Here is a 20985-nt window from a genome sequence, read left to right as displayed (position 1 = left end):
AAGACCTATATCCTGATATTACCCTTTAGATTTCACAGGCACTAGCTTAGATCTACCAGTTCTAGTCTTTATCTTCTGTCCTAATGGATTTACAAATACCTCTGTGACTCAAGCAATTATTTACCTTTAAGACACTATTCTAGTGGTCTATGTGGCCTTGATACCTATACCAAATAGGGTACAGAAATTCACAGTACACAGTTTTCTAAATTTCCTCTTGAGAATGTATACATGTAATAGATAATTTTCACCCCCAAATTTAAAATCCACCACATCGTTCCATACGCTATAGTAGCATACAGCACAGGCTCCAGGTGGTGGATAGGATATAATTCTGTTGTGCTCACTTAATATGCACAATAACACCACATGGTAGATACAGTTATTACCTTCTTTTTACACATTAGAAGACTAGGTGCAGAGAGGCTAAGTAAATTTCTCCAGGTCATGTCCAAGCACCAGAACATAGATCTAAAGTATGTAGTAGGATTCTAGACCCAGACTCTTCAACATTATGTTCTATAACACCTACTTGCATGGTATCAAATATGCACTTCTGAGACAGAGAAGGAAGAGAGCTATTTTCACCGACCTAGAAAAACTGCTATACTTTGATGTCTTAAAAATACATTCATTTAAAAATCTTCTGGGCTCAAACTCAGTGTACTACTTTGATATGACCTCACCTCAATGGGGTCAAACATTTTTATGATATGTATTTGAGAAAGCTAATTTAATGCTTTCAGCATAGGACATTGATTTTCAAGTCAAGCTCTTTAAAAACAGTGAATTAAATAAAAATTGGTCTTAGCTTATGAAATCAAGTATCACTAATAGTCATTGGGGAAATCCAATAATGATTTTAGCTCTGTGAATCTGAGTCAGCCTAAACCCAATAGGATTAGGCTTAAAAACAGGGATGGAGAAATATATTTAAGTAAACTTTCTACCCAGTTGAACTTTGTAGATCTGAAATTTACCCATTGATCTAGATAGTTTTTAAAAGGCTTCCCGATACATAAATGTCACCTTTGACTTACAAGGTAGTAGAGGTAGGTCTGCACTGCTTCACCATCTCAATCTATCTGAGAACCTTCTGGATAGTTTCCTATAGATAATAAAGTCTCAAGGTCAGGCTGCTGGCACTCAGCTCTTTTGTCTATTGCTTATCCTTGTGACACAGAAAACCAACTTCTTGTTCTTCTTTGTCATTGATAGCACATATAGTGGACTTGCTCAGTGAAGAAGTATTCTAAAACACAGTCTCAGTAAAGTGCAAGATTCTTCATGCTACCAGGCTGTCAAATAGTTCTATATTAGCCCTTTCTTATGTAGGGGCCCCAGGATGCGCCACGTTAGCAGGAACATCATATCCGTTAAAAGCAATCAAAACTCAGTAGGTACAGGAAAAGCTCTTTACCTCCCCCTCACCTGCCTGCATGTACCAGGAAGAGAGCTATTAAGAGAGATTCCTTTTTACCTAAAAATATATCTATATTATAGGAAAAAACTTTGTTTTCTAAATATTTCCTCTCACCTTCTGCTAATGGTCTTTTTCCCCTTTGTATCTCAGACCCCTACTCTTCTCCTTAGCTCTTGTAAGTTTCATGTTGCCTAAGTATCTCTTGGAATTTCCATATCAGGGTAGATTCCTCATAGGTACCTTACCAAATTTGATATTCTCCTGCTAATCTGTCTAATGTCACTTTGATTCTTACTCCAGATAGAAGGACCTTGAAGGGAAGAGGGAATTCTTCCTCTCCAACAAAAGTCTGAATACCTTCCTACCATTGGATGAGAAAAAACAACAAAAACATGAAAATCTACTAATTAATTGAGAAAGGGCAAAGAAAAAGCCTATCATCAAAAAAAGGGGGAGGGAATTCAACACTGGAATTTAGAACCAAGGGGAGTTATCAGGAAAAGACATATAATGGGAAATGGGAAAGGCAGAAATCATTGAATGAGAAAGGAGGAGCTTCAGAAAGAACTTAGAATTAAAAGGGGTGGGCTACATATCCAATTGTGAGGGAAGTTATGTCATCAGCAATATTAACAAAGTTGCTCTCCTTTTTGAAGTTCAAGATGGAAAGGCATCTTTGGGCAACTAGCTCTTAGGAAATAACACTAAAATATTATCTATAAATTGACAGCTACTCTGAAACAATTCTCAAGAAGAGAACCAGATACAACATAAGAAAGATCCAACACTTGTTATCATATAGATATTTAACAAATGAGGCGAGGCTTGGAAAGTGTGCTTTGCTTGCCTAGACAGAATAAGCTGAGATATGAAGATCTCCATCTCCCCAACACGGTTTTTCATTTAAGATATATAAATCTTTAAACACATGTGCACACAATGACCTAGTCCTATCCCATCAAATTCCAAATATGTTTCTACAAGGAGAAGACAACAAAAGTCAAAGTTTTTTTTTTTTTTTTCTCATTTAGTACCAGTCCTACAGAGTAAAATGGCAGCTCTTAAAATGCATTTCTAAGGTGACAGGACAGGGAGCAAAAAGGAGGACAGTACAACCAATTAAAACTTTAAAGGACATTTAGATAAAAAGTTGAAATAAGACCAGGCTCTTAGGTCATAGCCCTCAGCTGCACAACATTGCCAAGGGACTTGTAATGACCAGAAAGAAAACCAGAGTTCACATCAACAATGCATGGCTAAGATCTCTGTCAGGAGTTTCTCAGAGAAAGCACCAATCCCTAGCACACCCACACTGCAGCTAGAAGCAGACTCATTCTAAAAGAATGCCAAAACTGGAACAAATCTTAAAGCAATCTAAATGTCTCCATTTTCTGAGAAAGAAATCAAAGTCCAGAACAGTTAATGTCACATGGCCAAGGTCAACAAAGAAAGTCAACAATGGAAAGAGGTCTCAAAACCAGGAATTTTATACAATGATTATACAAACCGATTATAATGGGCTGCCCTGATTTCTAGTATTCTGCCATTTTAGTACCTTCAGAACACTTGTAAGACTATGAATGCCAACTTTTTTTTTTTTCCAGATCAATATATGACCTGCCTTCCCATAGTCCTCTCCCACCCAATGTGCATATTTGCATATTTATGGAGATATTAAAAAAAACAAATCAGGAGGATACATATATTTTTTCTACCAAAATATAAACAGCTGATGAATGTAATAAAGATTATGGAGACTCTTGTAGTTACTCTTTTAAAAAGTCAAACAAGGTTTGTTGTGTGATGAATAATTACTCTGATTTCCACTTATGTTTTTGTAAATCAAGTTGATTAGAGAATAATACATATATATGTTTAGATTCCTCTTCTAGTTACCTATGTACAATATGAGGAGTTTTAAATTGTTGGCTTTACAAAACTCCATGTCTTTTATTAGTCAATTTCTACTTTGAGTACTGTGATTTAAAAATACAGTTGCTAGGAATGACTCCTACTTTTACAGTCTCTTCCAAGGATGAAAATTTTACCCATATAAAAGATTTGTCCTTTCTACTTGCCATAAGACTTAGGAGAAACTATCATACGTTCTGCAGAAATACCAGCTTCTTTTAATTCTCTTAACACTAGAAACTGTAAGAACTACTGGCACAGAGTATTCTCAGTGTCTCCAAGAATAAATTTTGAGACAGAACTGAGAAGATGGACAGAAAGGAATGTGGGGAGATGGGATGGGATGGGAGGTGGGTAATTGGAGAAAAATACTCATAGTTCCAGACGGGTAAAATTTGTCAAAGGTGTGGGTGAAGAGTATAAATGAGAAGCTCACAAAAATAAACAATATTTTTAATTTCTAATTCTACTTGATATTCTGTATATATCGTCCATCACCACTAAAAATACAACTAAATGATACTGCTCAACCATTTTCTTCATTACTGAGTTTATCTGTCATATTCAGCTCTGAATAGACATTTCAAACTTTTTTTAAGTTTATTTATTTATTTTGAGAGAGAGAGAGAGAGAGAGGGAGAGAGAGAGAGAGAACAAGATAAGGAGGGCTAAAAAGAGAGGGGCACAGAGGATGTGAAGTGGGCTCTGTGCCAACAGCAGGCAGCCTGATGTGGGACTCGAACTCAGGAAGTGCAAGATCATGACCTAAGACAAAGTCAGACACTCAACCAACTCAGACACCCAAGTGCCCCATATTTTTAACCCTTCATGAAAGCTGGAGGTCAATATCAATTGTATTACAGATTATACATTTATTAGTAGTAATATTTATTAAGTGGAAGAACTTGGCCTGTATAAAATGAAAAGCAAACAAAACATTAATGACCAGATTCTGGAAAGTGTAAACTAATGCATCTTTCTCCTTTGTGTTCAATAACTTTACAACAACATACAATATATAATAAAGCCATGGTGGGGGCACCTGGCTGGCTAAGTTGAAAGAGCATGAAACTCTTGATCAAGTGGTCATGAATTCAAGCCCCACATTGGGTGTAGAGATTACTAAAAAATACAAATAACAAAAATAATAAACACATGGCAATAATTTGTATTTTAAGTAAAATAATTGTTTACTTGACTTTGGAGCATATTAAATAAAGCTGACATCTATATATTTTACAAATATACACAAATTTTAAAATGTTCATATTCAGTCAGCTGCTTTTATCATATTATCTTTCAACATTCAGGTCAAGGAAGATAATTTGTGTGCAAGTATCTTATCTTTATATTTTTCCGTTTGAAGCACTAACATGTTTATGTCTTTCCTCTAACCTATTTTCAATTGGAAAAAGAAAAGCAGTCCCCATAGAATACTTGCAAAACAGTGAATACACAGGAGTGGTAATCAAAAGCAATCCAAACAGCTTTCCAAGGTGCACACTGCATGAATAACATCACTATCCCCAGTGCATTGATTCAGCCTCCTCTCTAATAGGGGTTCCCATCCAGGTTCTCATATTCAGTGATACACAGTAAAGATTTAACTCCAATATGGGCATGCCCTATGTCTCCTGATTTCAACTGGCCCTTTTAGGTCAGGGATGAGAAAATACAAACTTGATCTATTTTTGCATCTGCAACTTTTGGATTTTACAGAATGGTTGACAAAGTTCATGCACAGTTGCCGATCCTACAATGCAAATATCTTGAGCCTCCAAAGGTTGATCTGAGATTCAAATGGATTTTTTTCCTAAGTGCATACTAAATTATTTCATATATATATATATATATATATATATATATATATATATATATACACACACACATACATATATATATACATATATATGTATATGTGTGTGTATATATATATATATGTATATGTGTATATATATATATATATATATATAGAGAGAGAGAGAGAGAGAGAGAGAGAACTAGGGAGGGGCAGAGAGAGAGGGGGACACAGGAGATGAAGCAGCCTCTGGGCTGATAGCAGAGAGCCTGATGTGGGCTCGAACTCATGAACCTTGAGATCAGGACCTGAGCTGAAGTCAGGTGCTTAACCACCTCAGCCACCCAGGCACCCACAGATATTTAAAAGAAAATTATTTATCTTGAGATATCAAGCTGGTGCAGCCACTCTGGAAAACAGTATGGAGGTTCCTCAAAAAATTAAAAATAGAACTACCCTATGACCTAGCAATTGCACTACTAGGCATTTATCCATGTGATACAAGTGTGCTGTTTCAAAGGGACACATGCACCCCCACGTTTATAGCAGCACTATCAACAATAGCCAAAGTATGGAAAGAACCCAAATGTCCATTGATGGGTGAATGCATAAAGATGTGGTATACACACACACACACACACACACACACACACACACACACACACACGCACAATGGAGTATTACTTGGCAATCAAAAAGAATGAAATCTTGCCATTTGAAACTACGTGGATGGAACTGGAGGGTATTATGCTAAGTGAAATTAGTCAGTCAGAGAAAGACAAAAATCATATGACTTCACTCATATTAAGACTTTAAGAGACAAAACAGATGAACATAATGGAAGGGAAACAAAATACAAAAACAGGGAGGGGGACAAAACAGAAGAGACTCATAAATATGGAGAACGAACTGAGGGTTACTGGAGAGGTTGTGGGAGGAGAGATGGGCTAAATGAGTAAGGGGGAGTAAGGAATCTACTCCTGAAATCATTTTTGCACTATATGCTAACTAATTTGGATGTAAATTTTAAAAAATAAAAAAAAAAATTAAAAAAAAAAAGAAAACAAAATACAAAAAAAATTATTTTTCTTAGTAATCTCTACACCCAACTTGGGACTCAAATTTGCAACCCCAAGATCAAGAGTAGCATGCTCTATCGACTAAGCCAGCCAGGAAACCCTTCATAACTATTCTTTATTCAACTTTCATGCATCCTTCTCCTAATAAGTAGAGGGAATACATTCTTTGTTTTTATTTTTTATAGACAATTTAACTTACTGTTTGTTATTCAAATATTTAATCCTTGTACGGTGTGCCACTAGAGTTTGGAAAGAGGGACTAAACATTTAGGAAATATTTATCTTCTAGAGATTAAAAAATTAGAAAGATTATTTAGATTAGTCAAATATTCACTGGGAAGCATTTTTTACAGCTTTTACAAATTCCTTTTTTTTTTTTAAAAATCCACTGTTTTTCAGGATTGGTGAAATTTAAAAATATACTGGTTAAGAATTGTCAGTTCAGACCCATTAATGCCATTCCTAGGTATATGTCCACACAAACACTGTACATGAATGTTCATATGGGCATTATTTATAACAGCCAAAAAAAAAAAAGTTTAAAGCACTTCAATGCCAATTATCAGAGCAATGGATAAATAAATGAGGCATATACATACAATGGAATATTATTTGGCAATAAAAAGTAATGAAGTACTGATACATACTTGAAATATATATAAACATGGATAAACCCTGAAAACATGATGCTAAGTGAAAGGGGAAAGTTCACCTATGAGATCATATATAAAACAATTCCATTTATAGGAAATATTCAGGAGAAGTAAGTCCTCAGAGATAAAAGGTAGATGAGTGTTTTTCTATGGTTGGTGGAAGGTTTAGGAGAAAACAGAAGGGGCTGCTAATAGGTACCAGGTTTCTTTTGAAAATGATGTATATAATCTAAAATTGTTTGTGGTAATGGATGCACAACTCTGAATATACCGAAAACACTGAAAGATTCATAAAATGTGTTAATTATATTAAGAATAAATAGTTCAAAAAAGCTCTTTAATAAATGTTTGAGAATTTTTCTTTTTTTTTAATTTTCACAATGTTTTCAACAATGTCCCAAACTTATAGTGGGTACTATGGCACTGTGACAGAAATCTTTCAAAATGAGGAAATATATGTTAATGGATATTTATTTATAAAATAAGGATTGTTTTGATGAAAATTAAAGAAGGCAGGCGTTCATCTTGATTTCTAAGTACCCAGATGACAACCTAAATATCCACATATTTTCTAAGGATTCTGGGTAAAATAAAGCTAAAGAAATATACACTGTTCATGATAAATGCACCTCTTAGACAGAATCTCTGTGCCGTTGTTTACTTACTCGCTGTTCCCTTCCTGACTCTTCCTACTGACTCTGGATTTTATTATAGGGGGTGGCTTTCTGTAAGTTCAAAGCCAAGGTCGTGTCCTTTCAGCTCAAATCCAGACTTGAGGCATAAATCTTTCAGAAAAGATCCTTCCACACTTGCATCACAAAGACTCTGACACATGTCACAATGAAGCAACTTTCATTAAGTTACAGCAATAAATGTACTTTCATTTCAGAGTCACACGGACTCTGAAAAATTGCTCTATCTTTCCCCATTCCCATGACAGCTGTCAACATGTCACAAATGGAGAAAAGTTTAAAAAAGAAAGGACTTTCACGTCCCCAACAGTTGTCACGACTAGCAGCAACATAATATGCAATGCTACCAAGGGGAAATAAACACTGTATAGGAAACTAGAGCATGCATATATTAGAAAAGTCACATTTCACTTTCATAAACTACAAGATAAAAGAGAAACAAAAAAACAATAGTATCATTTATAATACTTCAGAATGTTGCATATGGAACTTATCTGTCCTATCTCTAGTGTAAATCTCAATTCCTCTAATTCTGGAAAAAAACATTTATCCTAATTTCAACATTAAAAGTTTTTTACTTCACATGTCTTTATATAACTAACCACAAGAGTCGGGTGTCAGGGAAAGATCTACCAGATCAATTTAGGACAGAAGACAAAAGACTGAAGGCATAAAACAGTGAAAATATAAAATCAGACACCAACTTTTAACTTGACAGGCTGATAGAATTGTTGATCTAGTTTATTTCCTTTTCAGATTTCAAATAACAATACAGTGAGAATAAGTTTTTGAAAAAAGATACCCAAGAAAGAATTCCGTATAAAATTCAATGTGTGAAGAAGGAATTCAAAGTGGTCTTTACTCTTATTTCTCCAATGTGATTCAGATCCCCAACATGAACATCATCTTAGAGCTAATTATAAATACAGTCTCTGTATTTATACAGAGGCTTGTGACAAGCCTCAGTGCTGTCCTACTAAATCAGAATCTGTTAGTATTTCAGAAGCACTGTTGAGCATTTTCCCACCAGTGACATTATTTACTATTTGAACTCTTGGACACTGAAATAATATATTTCTTATTACCAATATCTATTAAGTAACATTAACACAAGAAAAGAAATGTAATATAACAAAATACATGTTGTATTACTAAATTAATTAAAATTTCAACACATCAGATTTCTCCTGTGAGAGCTTTGCTAAAGCCTTCATATTGATGTCAGGTTAAGAGGTATTCTAAATCAATTGATATTTAAGACTGCATCATTTGTTAGCATCTCTGTGGAAAATGCAACAACCTTGTTAATACTGAATACAGACCTTTAACATTAAAATAGTATATCAATTTAATGCTGAGGCATGCTGGAACTCTGCACAAGAAGGTGATGTTGCTACAAACTGATGGTTACCACAGGAGTGGTGAGTAAGGGGATAGGTGAAATAGGTGAAGGGGCTTAAGAGTACACTTATCATGATAAGCACAATGTATAGGATTATTGAATCACTAGATTGTAGAGCTGAAAATAAATTGTAACACTGTATATTAACTATAATGGGATTCTTTTAAAAACACGGAAAACATTAAACATGTAATGATTAAGAAAAAAAGAAAGTTATTTCTAGACTATGAAAAGGCCAAGAGCTTCTCTTGTGATGGTAGGCAAGGTGATGCATTTTGAACTAGCCAATATATATAATAGCTGCTTTGGCAAACCATACGCTTACCAAATCCAGTTATGTCAACAGATGATTTGCCTGCCCACTAATGGTGAAATAAACCTTTGAGTGCTCTGTGGTTAATTGAGGGAATGAAGCCGGAAAGCCATGGAGTCTGAAGGCTCTGAGCATTAACAATCATCCCTCCCATTACTTCCTGGGAGGGGATCAGGACCACTTCACCAAACCTCAGAACCAAACTCTCTGCAGTACGAAGCACTACCACTTTTATGCCTCTGAAAAAAATGACATCCCACCCAGTTACTCACCTCACAGTTCTCAGACCTCAGAAATCAGAAAAAAAAAAAAAAAAAAAAAAAAAAAAAAAGGCAAAACTGTCATCTACTCAGTAAATACCTCTAATTGGCTACTTCAGAACTCAGGTAAGCTCCTGTGTAGCCCAAAGGGAAGTTAGAAGGGAGAGAAAAGTCAATAGCCTTTGGGAAAAAAAATTGCAAGGCAGACAGACACTATAATTTTAGTACCAATTTTCTTTTTACACATTGAAATGAAAGAGTGTACTAAGAGCCCCTTGGCACTTAGTTGCCCTAATATTTACTTCCAAATTATTATCTTTAATACTAACAGCACTTTGCAGTTATAAAACACCTTGTTCCAAAAAGCTCAAAATGCTTCCCCACATAAGAATTCAACTCTACTTGAGAACACATCCAAGGGAGGGACAGTTATACCCCTAACTAGGTGTATCAACAGGTTTATAAATAGGTTTCAAATTAGCTCGTTCAACTCAATCTTTTAGGCAAGTGGAAAGGAAAACATCTGTGAATGACCTGTTGGGTAGACAGAGGTCCAATTTTTTTCAGAGAAGCGAAAAGAAGGGGAGGGCTGCCGTGCTAAACCAGTGGTTTAATCACAAAAACCTAGTCATGACCAAACAAGCAACCAAACAAAAAATTGGCTATTTTAGGCCAAGATAATTCTGGGTCCACAAAAATATCTGGAAAATTGTTTTGTTCATCTCCTTTATATGGTCTATATAGGATCAACTTAAAGAACACAGGACTTTTAGCTGGAGACAAGAGCCATTGGAGCTAAAGGAAGCAATGGAGATGGAAAGATAGCAGAGCTGCTCTATACCCCAGGGTGGCCGACAGAACATGCCCTTCCCTCTTCTTCACCGATATATGCCCAATTACAATGCATTTAGTTTGATAAAGGCAAAATTTTTTTGGTTGTTTTGTTTACTGCTGTATCTCTACACCCTAGAAGAAGGTTAGATAAATGGTTGACATTTAATATATAATTTCTAAGTGAATGAATGGATATAGGCCAGCATTCGTGAAGGTGGACCCAATCTGGTAATGCTGTTTGCTGCACAGGTCTCCTAGGAAAATGCCTATGCCTATGCATCACAGCATGTACTCCTTGCTCCTTTACTGATACAACTTCTAAAGTACCTTCTGTGAAACTAAATAGCATATAGGCTGTGTCTTGAAGTCAAAACAACCAGAAATGAGACCATCTTCTTTTTGTCCCTCAAATGTGATGAAAACATCAGCAGATTTCCTCGTGTCTGATTAGATACATGCTCAGCCAGACTCTATAGAAAAGTTAAATTTAATAATAAAAAAAAAAAAGGGTGCCTGGGTTCCTCAGTCGGTTAAGCATCTGACTCTTAGTTTTGACTCAGGTTAAGATCTCACGGTTCGTGAGTTCGAGCACTGTGTCAGGCTCTGCCCTGGAGGTGTGGGGCCTGGGATTTTTTCTTTCTCCTGCTCTCTCTGCCCCTCCTCTGCTCTCTCTCTCAAAATAAATAAATAACCTTAAAAAATGAAAATAAATAATCAACTTACTCCTTTTATTTTTAAAAAAAAATTTTTTTTTTAACATTTATTTATTTTTGAGACAGAGAGAGACAGAGCATGAACGAGGGAGGGGCAGAGAGAGAGGAGGACACAGAATTGGAAGCAGGCTCCAGGCTCCGAGCCATCAGCCCAGAGCCCGACGCGGGGCTCGAACTCACGGACCGTGAGATCATGACCTGAGCCGAAGTCGGACACGTAACCGACCGAGCCACCCAGGCGCCCCAGCTTATTCCTTTTAAAGCGGTATAAATTGTGCGGTAATGTTAGTGCCCAATTCAAATAAAAATACTACAAGTTAATTAAACCAAAAACTGTAATTGTAGTATACTAAACCAAATTACTCAGGTATAGCAAAATGTATTTATGTATTGAATTCTGTGTGATTTACTCATCCTTTTACCGGTAAAACAGGAGTTCTTTTTTTTTTTTTTTCCAATGTTTGTTTATTTTTGAGAGAGAGGCAAAGCACAAGCCAAAGCAGGCTCCAGCCTCTGAGCTGTCAGCATACAGCCGGACACGGGGCTCAAACCCACGGACTGTGAGAACATGACTTGAGCCAAAGGTGGACACTTAACCAACTGAGCCACCGAGGCACCCCAAAGAGGAGTTCTTAAATCCGACCCCTACTAATGGACAGTTCATGAGCATTTGTAGAGTTTAAAACAAGCTTTCCAGAAATGTCAATGTGCTTTGCTCCATTCTCCCCTTCAGTTCCTCCCTACAAGTACACACATATATTGCCAAGTGCACTTTTCATCTTTTAGGTAGACTACATGCCACCTCATGTTGTAAAAGCCTATGTTTTCTCCCCCATCAGTGAGTAGTCTTTCAAATGGCTTATAATAAAGTATGTAAACTGGACAGATATGGGTGTGATATATGTTTTGGCTTCAAATGTTTCAAAAATAAGTAGTAATATTTAAAATTTGTGACATGTGGCAACACTGGGCCCACGATCCTAAATAATGATAGCATTTAGGAGAGACACTTAGGTGCTATTCTGAAATGACCCAGTGGATTCCCTGTCTTCTGACACCTGGTCTACTCCACTCATTCATGTTTTCTATCTGGCTTCTACAGGCCTTTACTTTTGGATTCTCTGGCTCTCAGAGTTCTAACATTGTTGAATGTGCATAAAATCTTAAGAATAACTCAAGAGTGAATCTCTTATCAGGGAAAGAGCACCATATGGGGCTCTGGAAACACTAGGATCCATTCCTAGTCATACTACTAGACAGCCATTCTATCTTCAGTAAGCCTCCAAGACCAGTAGAATAGAGTCAGTTGAGACAATCTGTAGATAACTTCCAGACCAGGAATTCCATGCTTTCATGTCCCTGTCTCCTTGGTTTGCTAGGCTGGCCATTCTCGAGCACACAGGAAATAACCTACAGTACTGTCACTTGCATGAGACAACTCCTGCTACATTCAAGAATGACTTCTAAAACTGCTTATCAAAAAAAAGTTAATACCTTAGCCTTGTCCTAAGCAACTGTATTTGTAAAATAATGTATTTTATTTACTAGTTACATAGTTTGTACTTAAAGTCATCACATATTCCACCAGAAGTATTTGTTGCACACTTTGGGAAAAACTCCCAAGTGAACTCTAAAGTTTATTAAAACAGTTACTTTAGAGGAATTGTCAGAGCCTTCACCAGACTTTCAAACATGTTCCTGTCTCTACCTGACAGATTACTTGGAGATTGAAAACTGCTATGTACAAACTCAAAAACGTTACTCAGGTGAAATATTTTACTCCATCACTTTACACAAACATCCTGAATATTATTCACATGATATGAAAATGACTTGGAAAAAACACCACTATAACCAATGTTATCATTCAACCATGGTTCTTGATGAACATAAAGATTTGCAAAGATTTTAGCTTAGATACACACACACACACACACACACACACACACACACACACAACCAGTTAGCCTGAAAAACTGTTTTTCTCCTAATAATTTTAGTAAGATGTTTTAAAAGTAAAGTCATTTTTAAAGTTTCACATCTCTTAAATTTACTCACATGCTGCAAAAGGTACTTACAGCAAGAAATATAATACTACAATAGAGGTTAACAACAGCAATCAACTGAATACCCTTGTGGATTCCTGCAGGGAGAGGTAGAGGGTGAACTCAAGGGAAGAAAAGCGTCAGTCTAAATTTGCTACTAAATTTGAGCACACAGCCAGACAGCTGGATAGGAGGAAGAGACACACACCTTAAATTATCAGATTCACACTTAACACACACATCATAAAGACGCGAGAGACCATGTTTGAACACATAATTTGTTCTTTTCTGGGAGATAGTGGTTGTTTCCCCCTCTGGCATCAAACATGATGCCTATGTGTGAGCAACTCTCCCAGTCTGAAAGGTGCACGAATGCAATGAATTCTAAGCAGCTTGGAAGTAAAGTTCTTGCAAATGACCATGGGAAATAAGTGACATGACTCACTTAGAGGGTCATGTCCAGTAGATAAAGGTATTTACCTGAATGTTGGGGAAACCTAAACATTTTACTTTCAATATGATGCTCGGTTGAAGAAAAGTGAAGTCGAATAATTTCAAGAAGTCATTCATTACTGTGGAGTAGTACACCCTACATTTACATTTATCTCCTGAGCCACCAAGCGGATTTAACAAAACCAACCTTCTGGGATTCAGGCATCTACTGCATGTCCTGAGATGTTTGGGGTAACACAATAAATGGTATGTAAGCGCATTTTGGGAGGGGGAGATCATAAACACAGACATTGGGAGAAGGATCAAGGAAATTCACTAGCAAGTATACCAACAGCTACACTTGTATACACTTGTGTGCCAACATCTACCATACTAAACAGAATATCCATATATAGTCCTCCAAAAATCTTCATTAAACTAAGACAGTCCTCTGGTATCATAATACCCACTTCATTTAAGATCATTATATTTTTAAATCTTGCTGTGCCGGTACATTAAAAGCTAAGAGCATTCCTTCTTCCCTCTATCTCTTCATTGATTTAAATTTCTTAAACATCTGCACAGTAACGTAACAATACTTATAAGCCAGGTCTCTTTCAACTATAATACGCTCATTCCTCTATTTCCCTATTTACATTTTTTTTTTCCAGAGAACTCAAATTCCTATCCCTTGATATAGGGTTTCCTTCTGGCAAGACTTAAATCTGTCTCCTTTAGTCCCCTTTGCCAACTGCCTGGCACAGGCAGCATCTCTAAATTCTGTCATATCCTCAGAATCTGTAGCTGTGCATTTTATATCTAACCATAGAAATACTTTATTCCTTTGCAGTTTTTTTCTGAATAGCTCCTCTCTGTATTAAATCATCCTGTTCCTTCCTTGAAACAACAGAGAAATTTCACACTAATATGCAGAAGGACTCTTATTCCTACTCTGGAAGATAGGTGAAGACATGTGAAACCATGTACAAAACCCAGAGCCATGTCTAAATCCGATTTATAACTCTACCTTTTTAACTACACAATAAAACAGTCTGATAAACCACTGGAGCTATTAACTAAGTGATATTGAATTGAACATCTCAAGTCATCAGAAGCTGTGGTTTAAAAACCAAAAGCAGTGCCCCTGGAGCCACCTGGTAACTTTATATTCAAGTGTTTGAAAGCCACAAATTATCAAACATATCTGTCACCCTTAAATTTTTTGCATAGAAATAGCCCATAAGTACAAATCATTTTGGTCATGGAAGGATGCACGACTATAAAACAGAGGAATTGTTTCACATTACTGATTCTACTTACCACAAGGCCTGCTGCCTCAAAAGCCAGGATATCTACCCAATATTAAGAGATTTGGAAAATTAATTTTATACTCTGCATGGATCACATCAAACACAGTCTACAAGTTCAATAAGGAGCAACATTAATATTCAAACTCGAGAATAGAAAGCCACATATACCAGGATTTCCTAATGGTAAAATTTGAGAGAAAAAGTAATATTCCAAGTTACATTTAAAAGCTGTCATAACACTACTCTTTTCTGGAATAAGAAGTGGAGCCAATCCAAGCTATTACTGTCATTAAATGGGCACTTACCATGCATCTTCAAGTACACTAGTTGTTAAAAATATATACAAATATTGTCCACTGTTAAGAAGAATATTAGTCTGCAATTATTTTGTGCCACTCAGCTATCCATCTAATGTGTATTTTTAGTTCATTTCACAGTGAAATAGTGAAAAAAAAAAACCAAAAATACTGCCATCCTTGAAGCTAAATTAATTTCTGAATTGATATTTGTAGTACTTCTCATATTTGTAGTAACGATCCACAAAGGAAATTTATTCACAATTTGGTTTGAGCACATCAAGAAGCCCCAGGATCATTAGTGGCAAGTTTAGTAACTTCACAGATTGTTGTTGTTAACTGAGAGTCTTACCAGCAATAAACAGTCTGAGTTTACAGAAAAAAGTATCATCAAGAAAATTTTGCACGAATTTTTTTTTTTACCTGACTTAAATTCCACAAAGTTGCTCACTTGATTATGTTTCTCAGTTATATACAGTTGTTCCTTAAACAACATGGGTTTGAACTGCATGGGTCCCCTTATATGTGTTTTTATTATTATTTTTTTATAAATACAGTATAGTACTGTAAATGTATTTTCTCTTCCTTATGATTTTCTTAACAACTATTATTTTCTCTAGCTTACTTTATTGTAAGAATACAGTATATAATACCTGTAAAATAAAATATGTGTTAATGAAATATTGATGTATCAATAAGGCTTCTGGTCAACAGCAGACAATTAGTTAAGTTTTTGGGGAGTCAAAAGTTATATGTGGATTTTTGACTGTGCAGGAGGAGGTCAGAGCCCCTAACACTTGGGTTGTTCAAGGGTCAACTCTATTTATTAATGAAATCATTTATGGCTTTTCTTTTCCATGTTGTTAAACAAGACTGTCATTTCTTGGGGAAAAATTAAATCCTTCAGTTCAAATTTTTTCTTCTTTTTTTTTAAATCAAGCTCTTTAGTATCCTGCTACATGAAAGTGTACATTCAATTGTGAAAATTTTGTTTTATTTCTAAATTAAATGTTGTTAGCTTAACACATTTGGATAAATCCTGTTTTATCAACTTCAATTTGGAATATAAGATAAATTATTCTCTTACTTTAAAACTTAATATGGGCAATCTATACACCCAAATATACACATCCATAACTTTCAGGTCCTGTCTGTATACACATGCCTACGAGTAAGTAATTGTTAATACACAGCAGAGCAGGACACCATTATACACCTTATACCTCGATGATCTATCATAAGAGTAGATGGCAAACAAACAGATTAGTCACAAGAACAGACATTCCCAGCTTTGTTTCTGTTTGATTTTAGAACAACTCGCTAATAAAAAAACAGGGAGAGGGGAACTAGGACAGAGTGGAAAGGGAGGGAGTACGGATAGAGTGAAAGAAGAAAAAAGGAAAGAAGAAAGGAAGGGAATAAGGACAGGAGAAGAGGGAAAGGAAAGGAAGAAAGGAAAGAATCCCAGTAACATTTTGCTTCAGATGACAATTATATCACATTTCACTCAGTCCCTGGGCAATTTGAAGGGCTTTCCAGGAGTGAGGGAGAGATTAGAATGAAGTGTCATGAGATCATAGACTTTCGTAACCCTGAAAGTCATCTTAAAAATCAGACCTCATTTGGGGTGCCTGGGTGGTCCAGATGGTCGAGTGACTGACTTCAGCTCAGGTCCGGATCTCAGGTTCACGAGTTTGAGCCCTGTGTCGGGCTCTGTGCTAACAGTTCAGAGCCTAGAGCCTGCTTTGGATTCTTTTCTCCCTCTCTCTGTGCCCCTCCCCTGCTCGTATTCTGCCTTTCTCTCACTCTCTCTTTCTCTCTCTCTCAAAAATAAATAAAACATTAAATAAATAATAAATCAAACCTCATCTTACAGGGGGAATACTGAGGCACAGAGAGGTAAAGTGGCTTATTAGAGCTTGCACAGCAATTTGAAAAAGCTTAACTCAAGCTTCAACTGTTATTACGGATAATCCATTGAGAGGATACTTTGACAATGCATAGTAGTCAAGGCTTGTTAACATTTAAAATCAGTCAAAATTTTCAGGATTATTAAATTCAGTTTTTGTTCCATCATATTCACTTTGAAGTTATTGTAGAGGGAGTTTATAGAGGTCTCTTCCGCACCTCACAGTTGCTGATCCACCCTGTCAAGGAAGGCTGGAGTGCAGTTTGTGTGCAAACAGGACATGATTACAAGTGTGCTGAGGATGTTGTGAAGTTCTCTTTGCGCTTAGCCTTGCACCTCTGGGCACAGACAAAACATTTGCCAAGGGCCCAAAGCACACCCTGCTAAGGGCTTTACTCTCTACTGATGTGTCCCTTGTCAGGATTCTTTCCACTTTGTTCAACATCAGCACCTTCTCGATGCTGAGGGGTTACCGTAGTCAGAAGAGCATAGAAACCACCTACCAGGGTGATGAGTAGATTTGCACACATGCAAACACATACAGAGACATAAGACTTTTTTTCCTTTATTATCTTTTATAACACTTTACATTCATTTTGAAGACCAAATAAATCACCATGGCTTTAAAATCACCTCTTACAAGGTATATGTGACATCCATCTGGCTTCCCCATCTGTCAAGTGACCAGACCCTAAACTACCCCTGGAGCATCCAATCCCTTTTCTACAGATTAAGCACAACTGGGGAGAGAGTGTCCTAATTTTTAGAAAATAATCAAAACGTTTCTAAAGTAAGAGGAGCACACTATAAATCTTGCAAATACCTCTTACAGCTTTGTAGTGACCAGCCATAAAAATGTTTATCATAGGAGTTGAAATTTCTAAATGTCTGAATGGAAAATAAAAAATCAAACTTAAACTACTTCAGTAAAATACTCCTGTAAAAAGGGGAAAATTCCTACTATCTAAAAAAAAATAGAATTCAAGACTACCGTCTCTTGTCATTTTAAACAAGTTAACATCTCTGCAAGATCATATACTTGTACTAGTTAGAAAACACCAACATTTTTATTTTTCCAAATATAGCTGAAGCTTCCTCAGGAACCATCGCTTAAACGTCAGCTTGGTTTTGGAAGAAGACATGAAGCCATTCTTTTGTTTAGGGGAAACATGACCATCAAAACTACTTGCCTTCATTTCAGATTTCAGTGTTTGAACATCCTTAAACACACTTGCTTTTTTCCAGAAACAGACTTCTCTGCAAGGACAGCCCTGGGATTGTTCGCTACCCAGAGGTAACACAGCCATTCTGCTTTTGCTCCATCTGGCCAGATGTTAAGCGTTCTCTATTAGCTTGTTACTTTTTCCCTCCAAACCTCAAGCCCTGAAAATGTCTGACATCACATAGACAACCATCTATTTTGCGTCTTCTCTCTCTTGCATTGTTCCTATCAAGCAAGTCTAATGAGAGCATACTCTGTCCCCACCAGTGAGACACTTTTATACTTCACAGCCTGTGGTTTTCCTCTGCTTTGGGACCTACTGTCTATTCATGAAAATTGTATTTTCACTCTGGAAATTATGGGATCCTCTAGTTCGATGGTCCCAAGCTCACTGAGGGCACTCTGATTCCCCTTTTCAACTATGAATGATTTCAAGTTCATTTTGGTCCACCTCAGCTCTGGCTATTGGTTCAAACTGTTCAAGCCTCTTATATTCAATTGTTCTATGTTCAATCCAGGAAGAAAAGTGTGATTTATATTTAGGTTAGGGAAACCTGGAAAAAAAAATAACCACATATCCCTTTCCATAGTGATAACAATCTTTAATTTCACTAAGCCATTGATCATTTGAGAGACACCATGCAAACATTATCAACAATATTAATTTCTAATATCATTTTTTATGATCAATTCATCTTGCATGGATAACAAGTATTAATTTGATAGACTGCATTGGGAGACACATGAAATATAAATGAACTGAGATTTGAAATGATATTTTTTGGCTTTTTTTTAATTAACATTACTTCACAAAAAGTGGCACAAACACAAAATAGAGCTAAGAAATAGATTCTTATTTTGAAACACAGACTTTAAGCATGAAAAAGGAGATGTAGAGTTTATATTTGCAAATATTCCTAATACTTACTCCCACCCCCCCTCACCCCTGGCAAAGTTTCTAAACAGCATGCAACTGAAAAACAAGAGAAACTTTCCTGTTTCTGCCTTTCTTAGTGGCAGCAGAGAGCCACAAAATAAACTCTTAAACAAATTCTGCAAATACTGACACATGCTTCTTCGATACAGAAGTGCACGTAAGATGATCTCTTTACATACACATTACTTTTACTTACATTTTTCTTGCAATGGCCAGAGATACAGAAGATAAACATATGCTCTAACCATCCTGAGCACAAAAGACACTGTGCCCATGCTTCCAAATTAAAAACAAAACCAATAATTTTTAACTTCTATAAAAGCATTCTGAAAGGTCTCTTATTTTCCTGTATGAATCAATTATAAAAGAGATCTGACAGAAACAGCAAGCTCTAAACAGATGACACTCTGTCTCACCAGCTTGTTTCAACAAAGAGCGAAGCAACACCAAATCAAATGCAGCTTGCAAAGTCACATTCCCATGGAGCTTTAGGGAGAAAGAGGGGGGAAGAAAACCTGGTACTTACAGACTGTAAAGTAAAATGTCCCAGTTTCGCTTTACATATTACAGCAAATCAAACAGAGATTTCAGCTCTCAGCAAGTCCCTGCTTCCACTACACTGATCATCCACGCAGAACAGGCCCTTATGGATTGCTTAGGCAGCTGGGAGATAATGGGACCATATTCTCAGCTGGGACTAGAGATGCTGAACTGCTCTCTGCTGCGTGCTGCATGGCTCTCAGCCAGCATTAATCAAGGAGGACCCAGCTTCGTGGCTGTGTTCCCCAAAGGATCGACATAATTAGCGCATGAATCAAAGACGCACACTGGGAGAATCACACACATCTCTAACTGGCTCTGCTCATATTGAACCTGATTAGGAAATCAAGTTGGTTCCCCGATCAAATGTGTTCAGCCTTTCAAAAACAGAGACACTCACACAGCTGTTTATAGATTTCAAGGGAGGGGTAGAGATTACGGTTTCCTTCCCAATGGGCAATTTATGTAATTCCTCAACTACAGAACATAATTACACTGGTTGTTCAGTACATATGGTGGATTTGCCCTGTGATTTGGCTTGTCTGTTAGGGTTTTTTGCTGCTCTCAGGAAGGTTACAGGCTGCAGTCTCATTTCCCCTATGGATTTTATGAGACATACATTTGTATATTTTTTGCAGGTCTAGACATTGGAGAGACTAGTTGGACGAAAGCTGGTCTCTGTGGGGGCATTTTATATCCCCAAAGATATGCTTCCCCTTGAGTACTGGAAGTCCAGTGCATTCAAAGCATAGGGTTTGGCACAGTATTTGGGACACCAAATATGGTAAAAGTAACTGTAATGTTGATTGTGCTTACATAACTGAAAAAATGTTCTTCACTACCTATCCATGTGGTGATGCAGACAAGAGCTGCAAAGTTGTAGCCTGTGGACAGGCTTGGTTTGGCAAAACAGAGATTTTAGTATTTGAATGAGAACATTTTTAAACAGAACGTTTTACCAAATGGTGCCACCCCACTTTTGCTCATATATGTTACCCACTGGCAAAACAGAGATTTTAGTATTTGAATGAGAACATTTTTAAACAGAACGTCTTACCAAATGGTGCCACCCCACTTTTGCTCATATATGTTACCCACTAGCCCCTGAAGACATTTGTTTATTTAAGTTTGACTTTAGTTAAGCAAATCTGAGTCAGGGATGTAAAACACTCCATGTGAGAGAAAGGAGACTCCTCTCTTGTGTCACTCATTGAAA

General features: G+C 36.7%; 1 protein-coding gene across 6 annotated transcripts in view; it reads right to left on the bottom strand.

Annotated features, from left to right (window-relative positions):
• CNTN4 (contactin 4) overlaps positions 1–20985 on the bottom strand; it is an 893176-nt gene that overhangs the window by 489264 nt on the left and 382927 nt on the right. The window contains exon 1 of one of the 6 annotated variants that reach the window (XM_042979432.1): positions 7530–7578. The exons of the other annotated variants lie outside the window; for them this stretch is intronic. The gene's annotated coding sequence lies outside the window, so the exon portion shown is untranslated. Of the gene's footprint in view, positions 1–7529; positions 7579–20985 lie in introns of those variants that run through there. 6 annotated transcript variants of the gene reach the window in all.

The sequence above is a fragment of the Panthera tigris genome, chromosome A2 (assembly GCF_018350195.1).
Source record: "Panthera tigris isolate Pti1 chromosome A2, P.tigris_Pti1_mat1.1, whole genome shotgun sequence".
In the NCBI taxonomy this organism is placed as follows: domain Eukaryota; kingdom Metazoa; phylum Chordata; class Mammalia; order Carnivora; family Felidae; genus Panthera; species Panthera tigris.
The sequence above is the reverse complement of the archived record's forward strand: the minus strand, read 5'-3'. Positions and strand labels throughout refer to the sequence as shown.